Source organism: Schistocerca gregaria, chromosome X (assembly GCF_023897955.1).
Source record: "Schistocerca gregaria isolate iqSchGreg1 chromosome X, iqSchGreg1.2, whole genome shotgun sequence".
In the NCBI taxonomy this organism is placed as follows: Eukaryota; Metazoa; Arthropoda; class Insecta; order Orthoptera; family Acrididae; genus Schistocerca; species Schistocerca gregaria.
In genome coordinates this window covers 579066932-579086226 of record NC_064931.1, presented here as the reverse complement: position 1 = coordinate 579086226, position 19295 = coordinate 579066932, and the positions used below count along the sequence as shown (strand labels likewise).

The 19295-nt window shown below is 42.4% G+C and overlaps 1 long non-coding RNA gene across 1 annotated transcript; it reads left to right on the top strand.

The window, feature by feature from the left end:
* The first annotated feature begins 13080 nt into the window (after positions 1-13080).
* Positions 13081-18935, top strand: LOC126298843 (uncharacterized). The gene is made up of 2 exons (XR_007552687.1): positions 13081-13165; positions 18516-18935. It is a non-coding gene; the product is annotated as an uncharacterized LOC126298843 (long non-coding RNA).
* The last annotated feature ends 360 nt before the right edge of the window (positions 18936-19295 follow it).

The following is a 19295-nucleotide window of genomic DNA, read 5'->3' as shown; positions in this document are numbered from 1 at the left end:
CCTGAAGTTTCGATTTCAGTACTTAATACAGGGATTGGACAAAAATATGGAAACACCGCGAGAAATGCATGTTTGAATATAAATGCGAGAGCTAGCCCAGCCTGAGGGCTGTGCTGTTGTATTTGACCACGAACGGCACCTGTGAAATGTTCTCAGTTCGTTGAAAGTGTCTGTCATGGTAATAACAGTGTTCTTTGTAGTTGTGGATGTATTCTGTCCAATCTAAGTGAATTAGAAAGTGGGCAAATTGTTGCTACTCGTATGGGGGAAGGAGGGGGGTGCTTCCGTAGTCAAGGTAGTCGAAGTGTTTGGTGTATCAAGAGGCATACAGCCGAGGCAGAAAAATATCATCCACGAAGTCATAACACGGACGGAAGTGTGTGTTGACTGGTCGTGATAGACGGCCGTTGAAGAAGATCCTGACGAAAAATAAGAGGGCGACAGCTTCAAAATTAACTGTAGAACTGAATGTCGCACCCGTGAATCGTGTCAGCATTAAAACAGCGCAATGGGAGCTCCCGCAGCAGAGAATTGCAGGGCGAGTTGGAATTTCAAAATCACTCTTCGGTGATGCAAATTCCCATAACAGAGAAACGTAGTACGGAAGCCATAAACCTGGAGTAGGGAGCAATGGAAGAAAGTCATTTGGACGGATGAATCTTTTTTCACACTGTTTCCAACTTTGGGGGAGTGCAACATGACGGGGATTTGGTGATGATTTGGGCAACCATATTCGGTATCCGTGGGTCACAGGGTTACTGTGCAAGGTCGCATTACCGCCAATGGTTATATGACCATTTTGGCTGATCAGATCCATTCCACGGTACAATGGTTGTTCCCCAATGGCGGTGCAATGTTTCAAGACGATAGGGTCCCTGTTCACACAGATTGCATTGCCCAGGACTGGTTTTGGGAGAACATGACCGCTGTTCACCTCTGTCTTCGTTACTTGAACTTGCCATTACTTTTGCAGGAATAATTTTATAAGACTCCATTGAAAACCATACGGGACCTGTATTTATCCATTACGAGACGACTGGAAGTTGTTTTGAATGCCAGTAAGTTTCCTACACCGTATTAGGCTTGGTAATGTGTTGTGTTTTTTGTTTCCATATTTTTGTCCATCCTCTGTTCTTAAGGGGCTCAGACATGTTCATATTTTCTGCCCTGAAAGATAGTTTTTGAAGTTTTATAAGCAGGTTCCTGCGTAATATGCGGCGACTTTCTTTAAGGGTCAGCCAGTCTGGATTCTTCAATATTTCTATTACACTCTCCGGCCAGTCAAACACGTTTGTGAATATTCGTGCCGCCCTTATATACTCATCGTCCCCTGTTAGTGTGATGTGATATCGATGTCATTAATTTGAGCAGTATTCGTGTACAGGATTTACAAGTGTTTCATACACAAACTCTTTTGCCAACAAACAGTAGTTTCCGAAGATCGTGCCAATTGCTTCAACTACAATTGAACCTGTTCGATCGCTCCACTCGATATCCCTGTATTTCTTGCGATATTTAAAGATAACATTTATATTACGTCTTTTTATTGTATTGTTGTGTCTATATATGGTATTGGTTGTGACATTTCTTTCTGTAAAACAAAAAATCATTTCGAGGTTTGCTGAACAGCATACAAACTCTGTAAGGAAGATAGCGCTATTCGAGTAGACCTGGAGGGATAGCAGACTTTCCGGAACGAGAAAATCTGACAATTTATGCCGCGAGTTTGTTACTAAATTCGTCTAACAGATTTCATTCAAAAATTTGTACTCAACCATCTTAAATATAGTGGCGTAAGTATTCAAACATTACCCTCTAAGTCACAACGTGGAGGAAAGTGTGTGTTGAGTTATCGTGATGGACGGTCATTGAAGAGGACTGTGAAACACAGCGTTAACAGTGAAGGCAATTTGATATAACTAGGGAGTTTGCTAGGTGCACACGGAAGTTTAATATCTTGGGAATTTAACTGAGACATCACAAGTGCTGGCTAATCAACCACCAGTTGGGTGTAGTATGGCTACCAATGTGTAGTGAAAACACTGTCGTTTATCGGTCTTTGTTCGAGAAGACTGACATACACTCTCTCTATTTCTACGTTTGAACCCGTGCATCTAGCAAATTCCCTAGTTATATCAAATCACTTTCATTGCTAACGCTCTGTTTCTCAGTCCTCTTCAATGACCGTCCCTCACGATAACGTTACACTTTCCTCCGCGTTGTGGCTTAGCACTTGATGTTTTTTCGCTTTCTCTGTACGCGGTTTAGCGGTCACCCTTCGGGTCACAATTTTTGATAGGCATGGAGGTCGAACAGATGAGCTAGTGACGCTCCTGGTGTTGGAGACTGAGCCCAGGAGCTTGTGTGGACGGTTGCCATAAACCCTAGTGAAACAGCGTTACCTGGAATCATGTTCATTATCAGTGGTTTGACAGTACAGAATGTCTTCTCTGGTGCAGCAAAAGGCGCTCTGATTCGTACATTCCCGCGTGACGAAGAATGCAGACACAGCAGTGCATCGGCTGGGTCCGTTGTGCAGACCAGGGCCCCAGCACCGATGCGTGCAGGCTGACCGTACAGGAGTCTGCAGGTGGTAGTCTACCGCGGCTTACTTACTGCTAGTGCGGCTCGGCGCAGCGCTCTCGAAGAGGGACGTGCACTTACGCGAGTGGCGACAGCATGTTGCGGACGGCGGGTGTTGTGAAAGCGAAAGCCCAGGACCCAGATCGGTGACACAGAGTACAGCCAGGGAGGTGGTACTCAGGTGTCACGCCCAACAGGCTGTAGGTGGAAGTTAACAGTCACTCGGTACGGCACTTCACTAGAGTAAGGAACAGGCTCATGCGCAACTTCTTCAATGACGGCGGCGACCAAACAACAGTGGCACCGTGCAGAAAGCTAAGTCCCACTACGAAATTAGAATTATGTATTAATACCTTCAGCTGCTGACAGGCATTGATATATATCAACGGGGACATGTAAAAATGTGTGCCCCGACCGGGACATGCCCGAAAGAACAGACACCATATCCATATAAGTATATAGTTCTAGCAATACCGGTCATGACCTTCTTCTTCCGCGCGGATGAACACATATTACCCGAGCTGTTACGGGACTTGGTAAGAATGTCTTCCACTAGTAATGAGTGTGTTGGGTAGGGACACTATGAATGTAGTGTGTGGACATATAAGGTGAGAATGCGGGTCTCGCTGGAGGCGTGCACGAGATAGTCCCTGCAGTCGCCGCCACGGTAACTCAGCGTGTTCTTTCATTATATACTGAATGTCAAACTCCTTCAGAATTCAAAACTGTGCTGTTGTTTTAACTATAAAATACGGGACACACATTTTGTCAATTACACCAGAACTCAGAGTTGGATGACACTGTTGAAACTGTGTGTAGAGATTGGCAGCAGCAATTTTATTTATCTGGAGAGCTTGCCAGAGCGATGTAGACCTTAGTATTTTCACTTATTCAGCCAGCAAGTCCTATTACAGTTATAAAGTAAACAGAAGCTTCAGAGGTTTGTAATCAAATCTAATTTTGTCTAGAGAACTCAGATAAAAATTCCATATCGATGAAATTCTTCAGTACATCAAATTATTTAAAAAAATGCAGTATAGTACCAAGAACAAGACGATGTGCACAGTTAACCAAGTGTTTTGTAGGTGTTGTTGATACTTTATGGTGCATAAAGCGTAGTAAGTGTTGGTGATGTTGTTCTTTGTTGGTGACAACAACCAGTTGGTGCTGCCACCGCTGTATTGTACATAGAATATTGGACGGATCTTAATGCATACCAGTCTGCTACAGTCGCATTGTCAGTCAAAAGACATGTACAGTCATTATCGCTTCTGTTCCTTCTTTATAAGATGCATCACCTGTGTTCCTCAAGACCACATCCATTCGGTCACACACTCTGGGAACCTCTAACTGCTGAGGATTCTGCCCCTTTTGCAGCTTCTGCGTGACTAAACGAACTGCTATTAGCAAGCCTGATCCTCGTTTCTTTCAGAGCTTATTGATACTAAAAATCATATTTCTTGAGACTCAGTAAACAGTAATCACTTAATTTTTGAAAAAAAGGATAAATAATTTTTTGCAACATCTCCGGTGAAAATGGTATTTTTGCTGGGCACATTTCTTCCCTATTACCACATAATTTTTTGTGCATCGGACGGAAAATGTTTCTAGACAACCCAAACGTTATAAGCGGGAATCTGCTAGACTGATTCACAGGAGGTGTTGCTAATTCGAATATCTAAGGAAAGTAGTGGCTAGAAGACTACAGTAACCATAGGCAGTCAGTAAATCAGGTGCAATGGTGATATGGACACCGCTCACCTGTCACCAGCCCTGGCTCTACTGCTATTGTTTACAAACAGCTTAACATGCCGTTTTCATATTGCGTTATGCAAGTACCCTGGGGATTTGTTAATACTGCCGAATTTGCACTGCTTCGCTTATTACTGAATCCCAAAATGGAAGTAGGAGTTCGAACTGAAACACCTAAAACACGTCTTTAATAATAACAGCTATAAGCTCAACAGCGGATAATATTTTCATTTTACGAATCATACTTGGAAAAAATTGAATGTAACCAGGATTTGCACTTGCTTTTCATAGACCTTATGGGAGCATTTGACAGTATTAACAGAAACTAATTACAGGTGACTATTGATGATGATGATGATGATGTTTGGTTTGTGGGGCGATCAACTGCGTGGTTATCAACGCCCATACAAATTCCCAACCTTTGCTCAGTCCAATCTCGCCACTTTCATGAATGTTGATGAAATGATGAGGACGATGCAAGCACCCAGTCGTCTCGAGGCAAATGAAAATCCCTGATCCCGCCGGGAATCGAACCCGGGACCCCGTGCTCGAGTTGACTATTAAAGAATTTGGAATCCCAGGGAAATAAATACAGCTCCCAAAAATATGAATTCGAAATTCAAATTTTAAAGCTGAAGTACGGAACAGTCTCTCTGAAATGTTCCGTGTTACTTCTTGACCCAAACAAGATGATACTTTGTCACCATCACCTTTCAACCTCTTTATGGAGCAGGTCGTTAAGAAAACCAAATCATCACTATTTGGGATAAAAATAGAGCACATTTTTAACATACTGGCATATAAAGGTGACATAATAATATTAGAAGAAAATGAATAAGAATTTAATTTGCTCATCGCTGTATTGTACAGCAACGTACTTGGAACACGACTATAAATTATTACCTTTAAGACCAAATACTTCATTGTCTCTCGGCAAGCTAAAGCAGATCATACCTTTAAAATTAGTTCACTTATTTTCGAATCTTGATAACTACAGACAACACTAACAAAGAATAAATAAATAGCAGAATACAAAAGACCAATAAATGTTGTTTCGCATTACCCAACGTATTAGAAAGCAAACTTATTTCGAGACGTACAAAGACTCACTTATATAAAACTGTTCTGACATACGGTTGTGAGACATCGACATTAACAAAATCAGAAAAAGCAAAATTAAGAATATTTGAAAGGAAAATTTTGAGGAAGGTATTTATTGAGATTCAAGAAAGAGACACAGTGGAATGGAAAATATTAGCAAACAAATAAGTGTATGGTGTAAATGAAGAACAAGATTCTGTATCCAGTGGTGTGGAGGGACGCTCGAAATGGCTGTAAGGACTGTTGCCTGTTACTTTTATCCGTGTAACTTACAAGGACACAACTCAAAAACAAAAAAGGAAATCTGTTATCCGAATACTGGTTCTACGTACTGCGCCTCACGCACTTGATGTTCCCGTACCTTTGCCGCCAGATAATCTCGGTAATGTGCATTCAATTTCAGGGGGTGACACGCACGACTGTTCTGATGAGGTTCATGAAGTCGAGAACTGCCGTGAACCAGAATTGTCTTCAGAAACCGAACTGAACGATTTGACCAGAGACCTGCAACCCCCAGAAGTTGCTGCACATTTGTTACCTCTAGACTGCAAGAAAAGAACTTTTTGGCCACTGGAACTTCTTTCTTTTGGTTCAGAATCAGAGAAAAAGAATTTGTTCCTTACTTTTCTCACGACAATGACTTTGTGTACAGTTCCGATGTTCCTGGTTTGATACAAATGTTTGGAATTCAGCATGCGGCCAAAGATTGGAGACTCTTAATTGATAATTCAAAAGAAGTCTCAAAGATGTCCTTGTATACAACAGAAACAAATGTCCTTCCATATTTGTTTCAAAATCCGTGCATTTTAAAGAGAGTCTTTAGCCGTTATCCCGAACAAGGTTAGTTACACAGAATACGAGTGGATCATTTGAGAGTATTTGAAAGTACTCTCCCTGTTCTTTGGTGGACTCCTGCCTTCACTTCACATAAAACTTAGCATTATGAAAAAATTTCTGAAAATATTGTCAAAAGGAGGCAACACTAAATGTGTGACAAATACGTTTCTGGTGCTATGAGAAGGTAAGCTATAAGATGGAGTGTTCTTCGGCCTTGACATGAGGAAAATAATTAAAGACGAAACGTCTGAGGACAAATTGGAAGACATTGAAAAATAAGCTTGGATGACTACCCGGCCGTCGTGACCGAGCGGTTCTAGGCCCTTCAGTCCGGAACGGCACTGCTGCTACGGTCGCGGGTTCGAATCCTGCCTCGGGCATGGATGTGAGTGATGTCCTTAGATTAGTTAGGTTTAAGTAGTTCTAAGTAGTTCTAGTAGTTACAGTAGTTACAATTGTCAACAACAGATGGCGCTGAGGTCTGGGAAACTCTATAGTACGATATTTTCCACATATCCACCATGCGTAGCAATAATATGGCGTAGTCTCTGAATGAAATTACCCGAAACCTTTGACAACGTGTCTGGCGGAATGGCTTCACATGCAGCTGTTCAATTGTTTCTGGATTCTTGCGGTACACCTGGTCTTTCAAGTGTCCCCACAGAAAGAAGTCACAGGGGTTCATGTCTGGCGAATAGGGAGGCCAATCCACGCCGCCTCTTGTATGTTTCGGATAGCCCAAAGAAATCACACGATCATCGAAATATTCATTCAGGAAATTAAAGACGTCGGCCGTGCGATGTGGCCGAGCACCATCTTGCATAAACCACGAGGTGTTCGCAGTGTCGTCTAAGGCAGTTTGTACCGCCACAAATTCACGAAGAATGTCCAGATAGCGTGATGCAGTAATCGTTTCGGATCTGATAAATGAACCAATGATTCCATTGGAAGAAATGGCGGCCCAGACCAGTACTTTTTGAGGATGCAGGGACGATGGGACTACAACACGGGGCTTTTCGGTTCTCCATATGCGCCAGTTCTGTTTATTGACGAAACCGTCCAGGTAAAAATAAGCTTCGTCAGTAAACCAAATGCTGCCCACATGCATATCGCCGTCATCAATCCTGTGCACTATATCGTTAGCGAATGTCTCTCGTGCAGCAATGGTAGCGGCGCTGAGGGGTTGTCGCGTTTGAATTTTGTATGGATAGAGGTGTAAACTCTGGCGCATGAGACGATACGTGGACGTTGGCGTCATTTGGACCGCAGCTGCAACACGGCGAACAGAAACCCGAGGCCGCTGTTGGATCACCTGCTGCACTAGCTGCGCGTTGCCCTCTGTGGTTGCCGTACGCGGTCGCCCTACCTTTCCAGCACGTTCATCAGTCACGTTCCCAGTCCATTGAAATTTTTCAAACAGATCCTTTATTGTATCGCTTTTCGGTCCTTTGGTTACATTAAACCTCCGTTGAAAACTTCGTCTTGTTGCAACAACACTGTGTTCTAGGCGGTGGAATTCCAACACCAGAAAAATCCTCTGTTCTAAGGAATAAACCATGTTCTCCACAGCACACTTGCACGTTGTGAACAGCACACGCTTACAGCAGAAAGACGACGTACAGAATGGCGCACCCACAAACTGCGTTGTCTTCTATATCTTTCACATCACTTGCAGCGCCATCTGTTGTTGAAAATTGTAACTACTGTAATTTCGAAAGTTTGTCCGTCTGAAAATGTACTGTTGTCCCAAGCATATTTGCAACAAACGGTGTATTTCTATCGCTGCTCGTTTAGTTTGTATTGCCGTTTTAAATATACCGGTCATTTTTGAAACACCGTGTATGTTGAGTAGGGTCCAGTAAAGTAAGATCCAGCGAGTGACGAAGTGTTTTCAAATGCAAGGTGGTTGGTTTGAACACCTTCTCAAAAGTGAACATTGCTCGTATGTCTACATACCGTTTCTGGACATCAAACGTATAGGGCGGAATTATTGTGCGTAGCATAATGTGCAGTCTTAGTGTAATGTACCTATTGTGTTTTTTGCACCTCACAGGATACAGACGGTGCTACTGCATCCGTTGCTATTTTCTATTGGCTTTATTTCCGTAATGGACGAAACAAAGTCGTCGTTTATGTCTGTAAGATGTTCGTGTTATGTTGTGATGTTTAAATAAAGGTAAAGTAACAGAAAGAAATACACAAGATACCGACATGTAGAGGAGTAAATTTTATGTTTTAACTAAAAAAAAAAAAGGTTTGGCGCGAACTCAAGTCTGCATGTCCGTCAACCACGGCATTGCTTTATCTCACTTTGCTAATGGGACAACTCCGGCACAGTGCAGAGTTCATGTTACCTGTTTCTGGCCACGCTGCAAGCAGTTGCAGTGTTGCCAGAGCCTCGTTTTTTGTTTTTAATCGCACTGCTCTATTAAACCTATTGAGGGATTAGGTTCTGCTATATACGCTTTTGTCTTGAGCTGGGATGAGGAATCGCATGCCGAAGGCCAAATGAGCTATTTTTTCTTCACCCTGTATGCAAAAAAATTAGGATCACTTAAATTTAATACAAAACATTGATAACTATAAATTTTTACACCTGTTTTATGTATTTGCAATCATAGAGGGTAGGAAAATATTGCATCTGGAGTAACTGTTCGTTACCAGAACGAGGAAATTGTTCATTGTCCTGTTACAATCTGTGTCATTTTTAAGTCCATCCAGGCAGATTTTAAGAGACTAAATTGCTTAGCTTCCTTGTAGGGACACCTTTCCCAAAGTAGAACGATCTTCAGGAATAATTTTCATATACAGTAGCCTGTCACGTCAACCCTTGCCGTGTGTGGAACCTGCATTCTGCTGGATCGTCAGACAATCGAGCACTTAGAGTTACGCCTATAAGGTACCCTTTCGTTTTATAACAGCCAATTGCAGTACACTACTTAAGGTCAGATACCTGTACCATATCACTTTGGATCTAGCCGCTTTACTCATGAACCATTTCTCATCGTCAACAGGCTGTGTGTCACCGCGTAATTGCTCTTGTTTAGTGAGGAAGTTTGATGACGTAAGAGGCCAGGGCATGTTATGGCTCCCTTGAGCGCTTTGCGCGACGGTAGCTGAGACAATATTCAGATACTGCAGAGTATAGTAGGCGTGTGGTAACTGGACCGCGGCGTGTAGCAGCACCGGTCAAGGACAATTAACCTGTCAACATAACACGACAAAGTTCTTTTTTAATCGTATCTCAGTTGAAATGTGCCGTTACAGGATATGACGGTACGTCCGGTGGCGGTTTGGGAGGCCAGACTTTAAAGTAAATGTGCAGCCGTGATTAACATTCACTCTACCGACTAGCGTTTGGCGGGGAGACATGAATCGTGACAGATTGAAAGTTATATGTGCTGACGCATTTGCATTTTCTCAGCAAATGATGGTCCAGGACAAGTGTATTTACTGCAATGTGTTCGTTTTGAGGAGAGCAGCCTGAGAAAAAAAGTGAAGCACCCAGACGACATGGTCAGATGTTAATGTAACTTCGGTCACGTACACGCCATCGGTGAGCATGTAAGTGAATGGAGTTGGAATTCTCCGTGTCAGAACAGCCATCCGAGTGAATTTGCTTCCAGAATGAAATTTCGCTCTTCAGCGGAGAGTGCGCTGATTTGAAAGCTTCAGGCAAGGCAGATTAAAACTGTGCTCCGAGCCGGGAGACGAACCGTGGAACTTTGCCTGGCAAAGGTGTCAAGTTCGTGTTACGATCCGGCACACAGTTTTAATCTGACAGGAAGTTTCAGAGTGCATTCGTGTTGTAAGTGTTCAGTGCTGTTATCAAGCTTGGTAGGGTATATATGGGGCGTAAATACCGTCAGATGTTGAATGACAACTATGGACGATAGGGAGATGCCGCGTATTCATGTAAGACAGCATTATTAACACCTGACAACGTTTGATAGGGGCCCCATTGTGGGTCTTTCGTATGTGACAGTGGCCTTATGTTGGACACAATAGGAACCCGAGGGAAGCCTACTCGTCGTCAAGGATCCCGTTGCCAAAGTCTGACCATAATGAGGGATGATCGCCGTATTGTGCATCAAGAATATTGTAGCCCCTTCACGCGCGTGCTATCCGAGGACAAGTAATGGACTCCTTGCAACAAAGTATGTTATCTCGTATCACTCGTTGGAGACTCTCCACAGACGAACTATGGAATTATCGTCCCATGTATCGGCTGCCATTATGACCACAACGCAAATGGCTGAGTTGGGAGTGGTGCCGTGACCAGGAATTATGGATTGACGATGAATGGCTTCTCACTGTGTTCAGCGATGTATCGTGGTTCTGCACCATCTCGGATGATCATTGCCGGAGATCTTGGTGGTGGCCTGGAGAGAGACCCATTCTTCTATCGTTTTGCAGAGGGACGGCTGTGTTACACCTTGCGTCATGGCGTAAGGAGTCATATAGTATGACTCCTGGTCACGGCTCGTAGTTACTGAGGGAACTCTTGACGGTATAGTGGCATGCCACGGACATCTTACGAGATCATGTGTTCCCTTTCACGCTAAAGTACCGCAATGTCAGTTTTCAACAGAACAATGCTCACCCACATATGGCACGTGTCTCTATGAGCTGGCTGCGTGACGGTGAGGTTCTCCCGTGGTCAGCAAGATCCCCTGATCTGTCCCATAGAACATCTGTGGGGCAGCTCGTACGTCAACTACATCCCAGTGAGGGTATGCAGTAAATCAAGGACCAGTTACAACAGTTTTGGGCCAGCTTGTCTCAGGAGAGGATGCAGCGGCTTTGTGGCACCCTTCCCAGCCGAAAAAGTGTATGCACCATGGTCAAAGAGGATGCAAGTCATACTGGTAAGTGGGCTCATACTGCCACGTTCTTTACACATTTTACTCGATTTTGTAATCACTGAAATAACATCACAAAATCTATCAACTTCTGAAAGTCAATTATCAGTGGCTGTGTTTTCCACGGACCTGTGGGGGGGGGGGGGGGGGGGGGAGGGGGATGGGGGGCTGGATATGTAGCTGTGAACTTGGATTGCTTTACAGGATAAACTATTGATTTGATTCTTCCCAGCCTACTCATCTTATGAGTAATTTTACGATATTACCATGCGACGTTTATTTTCTGAGAGGTCAATATCTTTACAGCAAGATCAATCTTCAATACCTACGCCAGCGATGACACAGGAGTAGTTAGCAGAACAGAAAGGGATTTCTCATCTCGAGGGACGCGTGGGCAAAGATAAACTAGATTATGAGAAAAACTGTCCTGATTCCACTTCAAGAATCATTGATGACTATGGCTGGGAGGAAATGACAGAAAACGAATCATTTTCTCAAGGAGAAGGTCTCATGAACTCTGCATTAGGCGAACAAACAAATGAAGAAAGTCATGAACCAACTGTAGTTTGCTGTACCGTTGGGCTAGAGAGGATGGCAGTTGCATTTGAGTCACCATTTCGCAGCATGTATAGCGCCCTACACGTTTCCCACGAGCGATGATATCCCCATCACTTGCCTGAACGGTGACAAATTGGTAAGCGGGATGCTTTGTACTCTGCTGTTGGCTTGTACCAAGATTTACCACTACCGATCCATTCAAGCGACCTTTTGACATTCTTCGTACGCCCAATAACGGTGTTCTTACACTTCTGTTATTCTTTGTGTTCAATAACATGCGTTCACTCATGCGGTGGTAGACTAAGTCCTGCAAGGAGGAAGTTATTGTAGATAGTTTGGTTGCTCACTGATTGTTGTTGAACTGACGAGAGATTTACTGATATGTGGCGTATTCATCTACTGTTCATGTTCACGGAAGCCGACAGCGACACATATCATCATGTTTTTAGCGCCGATTGTTTGACCCTGGTGGAGACGGTTTTACACCAATTGAGATACATATATTATATTACTGGCGCAATCACAAAGATGGAGTGCTCATTTGGTCCGGTATATTTAATTTCGATTCCTGCAATAAACTGTACATTTCATATTGATTTTAAGTATTTAATATTAAGGTCAAGATGGAACACTGCAAGGTAAAACATTATTCTTGGGAATACTATTACAAACAGTATACGTGTAACTGACACGAATATTTTCATATTTTTTCAATTTTTTACTATTTATTTTATAATTTAGGGTCAATGTGAAATAATGATTATAACAACGTATTTTTTGTATTATGAAATCTGTAATACAAGGATAAAAAGTCGTAATAAAGCGACATGTCTAATTAATTAAGATAGGGAACTTATATTTGGACGGAACATAGTCAGTTCCACTGCTAGTTATTGTTTGCTGTTTTACATAAATCTTAAGCATGTGTCTACATAATTCCTTCAACAATATCATGACCACTCTTTAGAAGAGGAAAACATAATGCTAGTATTTATAATAACGTTTCTACTAAGTTAAATTTGCAGTTTGAGTAGAAAAGCCTGAAGTATAATTTGGTTCCTTTCAGATTCATAACAACGCCATTCATAACGCACACTCTTGTTGCGTGTTATGAGTCTTGCATGCCGCATCAAGTTACAGATAAGTCTTCTATTACGAGTAAAGGAAGCGGTATGAACAATGGAACAAAGAACAGCGAATACGGTAGTTTAGCCCATTGTTCTGATGTATATGTGTCCTTTTGTTGAACAGCAGGTGCAAGAGAATTGTAAAAGAAACACGTAAAGGCTGCGATGCGACGAGTCGTCAATCACCAATGAGACAAAACGCGCCTTCCGAGAAACATAGGTGACGGCGCGTTTACTTTCTCTGACCCATAAAGCGGCAGCGCCTGGCTACAAAAGTGCGGTGCAGCGCGTACGCTCACATTCGTTCTCCGCCACTGCAGCTACGCACAACTCCCACCTCACACCGTAAGTGTCTGCTTTCCGTTTATTTCAGCTTTTTGGCGCTTACGGAGGAAGCTATTTCACAAGGTCGTTTTGTGAGATATAGTGGTATAGTTAAACTGTAGTGTATCCCTGTTATATGGATCAGAATGTCTTATAAATTTAATGAAAACACTGTTTACTACTTCAGTGACATTTAATAGCAATGTATATTCACTCTATACGTAAGTAAGAGATTATTTCAAATAATATATCACATGTTTAAACAAAAAAGCTCATCGTAACACACTGTAAATTTCTCAGCAATACTTCGCTACCTGACCTTACATGGCCGGCCTCTGTGGCCGAGCGGTTCTAGACGCGTCAGTCCGGTACCGCGCGACTGCTACGGTCGCTGGTTCGAATCCTGCCTCGGGCATGGATATGTGTGATGTTCTTAGGTTAGTTAGGCTTCAGTAGTTCTAAGTATAGGGGACTGATGACCTAAGATGTTAAGTCCCATAGTGCTTAGAGCCATTTGAACCACTCCACCTCACAGGCACAAACAGCAACAAACCGTGGTACCTGTGGCGCATATAGTCATACAAAATTGTGTTCAGTTAATTATGTGGACCTGATGATGATAACATGTTGTTGAGATGCTCCGTGATAAAATAAATATTGTTAGTAAACATAAATGAGGCAAGAATTGTGTTCCTTATAAGATGGTGTACTTGTTTAAAAGATCAGGAAACGTATTTTAGTTTATACGGACACTAGCTTTAGATAAAAAGATTTTCCCTTTGTGCTATAACTTTGACGTGCAGCACAAAACATTCAGCTATGTTGTCAACGGAATGTTGTCGGCAAAGATGTGACTGCGGCTGTCCCTTAGGATACATCATATATTTCCTGCATAATTATGGTTAGTCAATATTAGACTGCTTGTGACAAAATAATAGCTGCATATGTATCCAGTCAGACCTTCTACATGGCGCAGCTAGTAGAAACTGGCTCTAAATGTAGAAAAATATGTGGTTGGTAATATTACTGATGGCTGTATTGTGTTAGTCATTGACTACAGAGTAAGCATGTCACATGTCATTCTTTCACATTTTACAACTAACTGGAAGCGATAGAGTAATATCATAGAGAGCAACTGATCGGTACAACCATGGCTAGATAAAAGACATTTCTTTTCTTTAGTGGGATACTTGTAAACAGTAGTTCATTTACAAGTCTATCGTGTAATATACCGTCTCATAACACTTAAGAATGAGAGATCTGAATCAGATTGAACTGATAGGGGGTAGTGGGCGTATCCAAGGTAGTACAAGACGGGATTCGCATAGGTTAATTCAATACGGCACCATCAAATCTGCTTGCGTATGTTCAACAACCGAATTTTAAATGGCCCCCTAAGTATATTATGTAGTGTAATTACCATCTCTGTAACAAAGTGAAGGTAAAATCTGTTTAACTGCAGTTAGTTTATAGTAATGAGACATTTGAACAGCCATTATTGTCTCTCTACACCAATGTATGTAATAATTAATGTGAATGGAATGATAAAAAGTCTCTAACACCCACTTCACCGTTAGTTTTGGAATGTCGATGACGGTGAATCCTGCTTATAAAATCTGTGATACAAAGTGAAAATCCGAAAAAGATAGGTGTTATCGATTATACAAAAACAAAGTGTCTTTCAATGTTAAGTCCTTGCGGTTTCGGTGGCGTGTGTTACTAAGTGACATCAAAAAGTTTTTATTTTTAGCAAAGGACTAAAATTTTAAGTCGTTCGCTTAAAAACTGATGAAGCTCTCATGTCTAATTGCTGTCGTTTCAGATAACACCTCTAACGATAGCTTTATTTGCCATAGAGACCCAGTGATTTATTAGTAGCAAGTCAACCTTTTGAAGTACGCAGTTACACGCTCACTCATTTTCTCATCTTCTTAAAGGCAGTTTTGGAAGTCGAAAACTATTATGAAGCAGTAGTTGAAAGCAGTGAATCATGGCTGCAAGAGCAAAAACTACGGAATAGTCCTGGGTCACAAATATATATCATAGTATTAACATTTGTCAATGTCTTGTAGCAATAGGGTGTAATTTATTATGTGATCTGAGAAGTAGCAAAATTCTCAATTTGAGACTATCTACTGAACTCTTGAATATTACAGTAAGCAAAAGCTATAGAACTCCACTGAGGGTGGGGAGAGGCGGGGAGGGGGGGGGGGGGGGGGGAGGAGGGGGTCGTTGAACTAGGTCAGTATACATGAACCAGATAGTAAATAAACTTAGCGAATTGGCTAATCAAACCGTAGGCTATTATCAAGACCAAAAATATTAGCAGCAGTCAACCTTATCCAATTCAGCGGACAACGAAACTAACCGTGAACAGTAACGGCTGCGGCTCTGTTACACATTACGTAACGGTAACTGCAAGGTCATGTCTCGTTTATTGCGTCAGATATTACGATGCGACGACATAAGAACTGAAACCCTCCTTCACATATCCTGTCAGAGCACACTGTAATCAGAAAGGTTTTCCACTGGTGTCAGGATTAATTATATAGTAGTCCTGGCAAATGAAGATTTGTAAGACACTCGTATTCATGTATTCTCTACATCAGTTGCGTATCTGATACTTGGAAATAACTTTTCAGCGCAATATTGTACTTCAGATAAACTGCTTCTGTTGGTGAAATAAACGCACAATTATCTGGTTAGTGAAAATAATGATTCTGTCCCTTCTCCTGAGGAATTTCGCGTAGCTATTTCAGCTATTCTTTCCTCCTGTCCGTATTGCACTGGGTTTTACGACTCACATATTTTATATGTATCCATTTCCATTTAGATCTACAGCAACACATATATTCCACAAGCCACTGTACGATGTATGGTAGAGTGGTCTTGTTAGCTTCATTTGAGTCGTTCCTGCTCAATTCACGTAAGCTGTTGAATAAACCAACAGTTTCTGCGCTTTTATATATATCCGAATCGTGTGAATTTTGTCGCTGCAATACTTGGACGTTACGTATTTTGGGGGAGGCGGAGAATAACACCATTTTGGACTCCCTTGTGCATATAGGTTTTAGTGATTTCAAATATAGTCGTTTCATTAAGCACAATACATTTCTTATCAGTCTTTCCGATAGCAATTGCTTAGTTTGTATGTTACGATATCGGACCGTCTGTGCCAACCCAAGATAACTAGATCTATCACAAATCCTTGTTGAACAATTTCCATCTTTATAATTATTCAAAAATTGCTACAGACCTGATATCAGACAGCACGCCTTTTTGCTGATTTGTGCGGCTATCCATAAGATACTGCAATTGTAAAGAAGCCACGTATCCCCATAAACCTCCAAGTGAGTGTATTGTATCATTACCTTCACCATTATTAAATGCGCTAGCCATACATCTATTTATTTCCACTTGTTTTTATAACTTCGAGTATGAAATTTAGCTGAGGTAAGGCTTTTTTCGATTTGGAAGTTACGTTGAGTAAACCTAATGTAAGTGATATGCCCTTCTGTTTCTCTGATATTTGAGCCGACTTTTCCAGCGATCAGTAGAGGGTAGAGGGAACTACAGTGTGAAGTCGACTCTGAACTCCTGTGTAAGTTCCATTTGCCACATACACGAATCAGTGTCAGAGGTGAAAGAAACGACAAATGGAGGGGGGAGGGGGGGGGAAGGGGATGGAAATCCTAGGATACTCTGACTGTTAAATCCTACAAATTGATGTGTGTAATTTGACATTCTTTTAGCCACTGAGCTTAAATAAAAGATGGAAACTACATTTCCGTATACTGTGTAGGTAACATATTTAAGGTTAATGCAAGCACGAGATATGCAATTGCAAACCTGAAATGCTGTTACCTTAATAACGGGTTTACTCACCAGAATGTTGAATGTAAGCATGCAAATGTCATGACTTGTGTCGAAGTGGTGCCGGATGTCAGTTTGTGGGATGGAGTTCCGTACCTATTGCACTTGATCGGTCAGTATAGGAAAGGCTAATGCTGTTTGTGGATGACGCTGGAGTTGCCGTCCGATGATGTCCTGCATGTGCTCGATTGGAGACAGATCTGGTGATCGAGCAGGCTAAGGCAACATGCCGAAGCTCTGTGGAGCATGTTGGGTTACAGCAGTGGTATGTGTGCTAGTGTTATGCTGTTAGAAACCCCCCCCCCCCCCCCCCCACCACCCTGGAATGCTGCTCATAAACGGCAGCACATTAGGGCGAATGACCAGACTGATGTACAAATTTGCTGCCAGAGTGCGTGGGATAATCACGACTGCGCTCCTGCTGTCATACGAAATCGCACCCCAGACCATAACTCCAGGTGTAGGCCCACTGACTCTAGCACGCGGACAGGTTGGTTATAGGTCCTTTTAATTGACACACAGCGATCACTGGCAACGAGGCAGAACCAGCTTTCACCAGAAAACACAACAGACCTCCAATGAGCTCTCACTTGACACCACTAAAGTTGCAGATAGCGGTGGTGTGGAGTCAGTGGAATGCACTCTACAGGGTGCCCGTCTCGGTCTGTCAGCTGCCATAAATTTTTGTGTACATTCGAAGTACAAATACAGTTATCAATTATCACAGTGTATCCATTAACTGAGCTACCTTCAAACAATGAATCACTATACAGTCTTGTTCACATGGCAGTTCAAAACATATTTTTTACACACGCCGCGAGGGGTAGCCACGCGGTCTGGACGCCTTGTCACGGTCCGCGCGGCTCCCACCGTCCTCCCTCGGGCATGGGTGTGTGTATCGTCCTTAGCGTAAGTTAGTTTAAGTTAGATTAAGACACACACACACACAGTTTGTAGTCAATATTTGGAAGACTAGTTTAACGCAGCTCTCCACGATAGTGTATCCTGTGCAAGTCTCTCGTATTTGCGTAATTAATGTGCCCCACACTACCTCAGTTTGAACCTATTTATTGTATTGAAGCCTTGGTCAACAGTTAAAAATTTTTGTCTGTCACACTTCACTCCATTGCCAACTTAACTGTTCCTTGGTGCCTCAGGATGTGTTCTATCAACCTACAATACAACTATCTGGCCTATCCATAGATACCTTCCCAACACTGCTGCACCTACGGTTCGTCTGCTTTTGCCACTGAGGTGCACAAACTACCCGATCGAGTCAGGAGAGCACGCGCGCGCGCCTGCGTGAGTGAGTGTGTGTGTGTGTGTGTGTGTGTGTGTGTGAGAGAGAGAGAGAGAGAGAGAGAGAGAGAGAGAGAGAGAGAGAGAACAACAACATCCTTAATTTGACTATAAACTATGTTTGCACATGTATTTTAACTAGAAACGTAATCACAAGAAATTTTCTGTATGTCATACCGGTTTTCACTGTGTGTTGCAGATGGTACGCGCGACGACGTTGCTTATTTTGGCGGTGGTGGCTGCCGTGCTGTCTGTCTCGTGGGCTGCTGTGGTGGGCCCGTCCATCGACATTGGACCTAAACCCAGTCGACCACCTTACCAGCCAGGACCGTGGGTCTACCCCAAGCCCACGACGGCCAGAACTGGACGATGATGACTTGGACTTCCGCCAAGCCACTCGCCCTTCCAACTTACTCCACTTCCCTACACTCAATAACTGCAATCGCATCACACTGTGATTGCTTTCACGTCAACTCACTGTTTCAGACGATAGTCCTGTATAGTGGATGAATGCCAACAGAAACATTTCCATTTCACTTGCACCATCACTTCTCATACGAATATTAAAGACTTTTATTTGTTAGCTTATGTAAATAAAAATATTGTTTAATGCTCTTCATTTTGCGCCCAAGTGCTTTTAACAGACAACATTTCCTATAGAATGTCTCTAAGTTTTTACTACTGAGAAAAGTGACACGAAGGTCAAGATGTTAGCCCCGTATTCGGAAGGAGTGAGTTGGAAATCTCTGACTGAGGTATTTCATATTTGCATTTTGCGTTCCGTCGACAGCCAGGCCAGTCGTTTGCTCGGCTATTGCACAATAACATTACAATTGCTGGGTTACTCATTCCAGTGCTTGATCTGCAACACTAGAATAAAATGAATATCAAGTCTCTTAAAACATTTTGAGAAGTATGTTTGACGAGAAATTTCAAAATTGTGAATCTTCAACTTTTGGTTGATTCGAAAGTCTAAAAG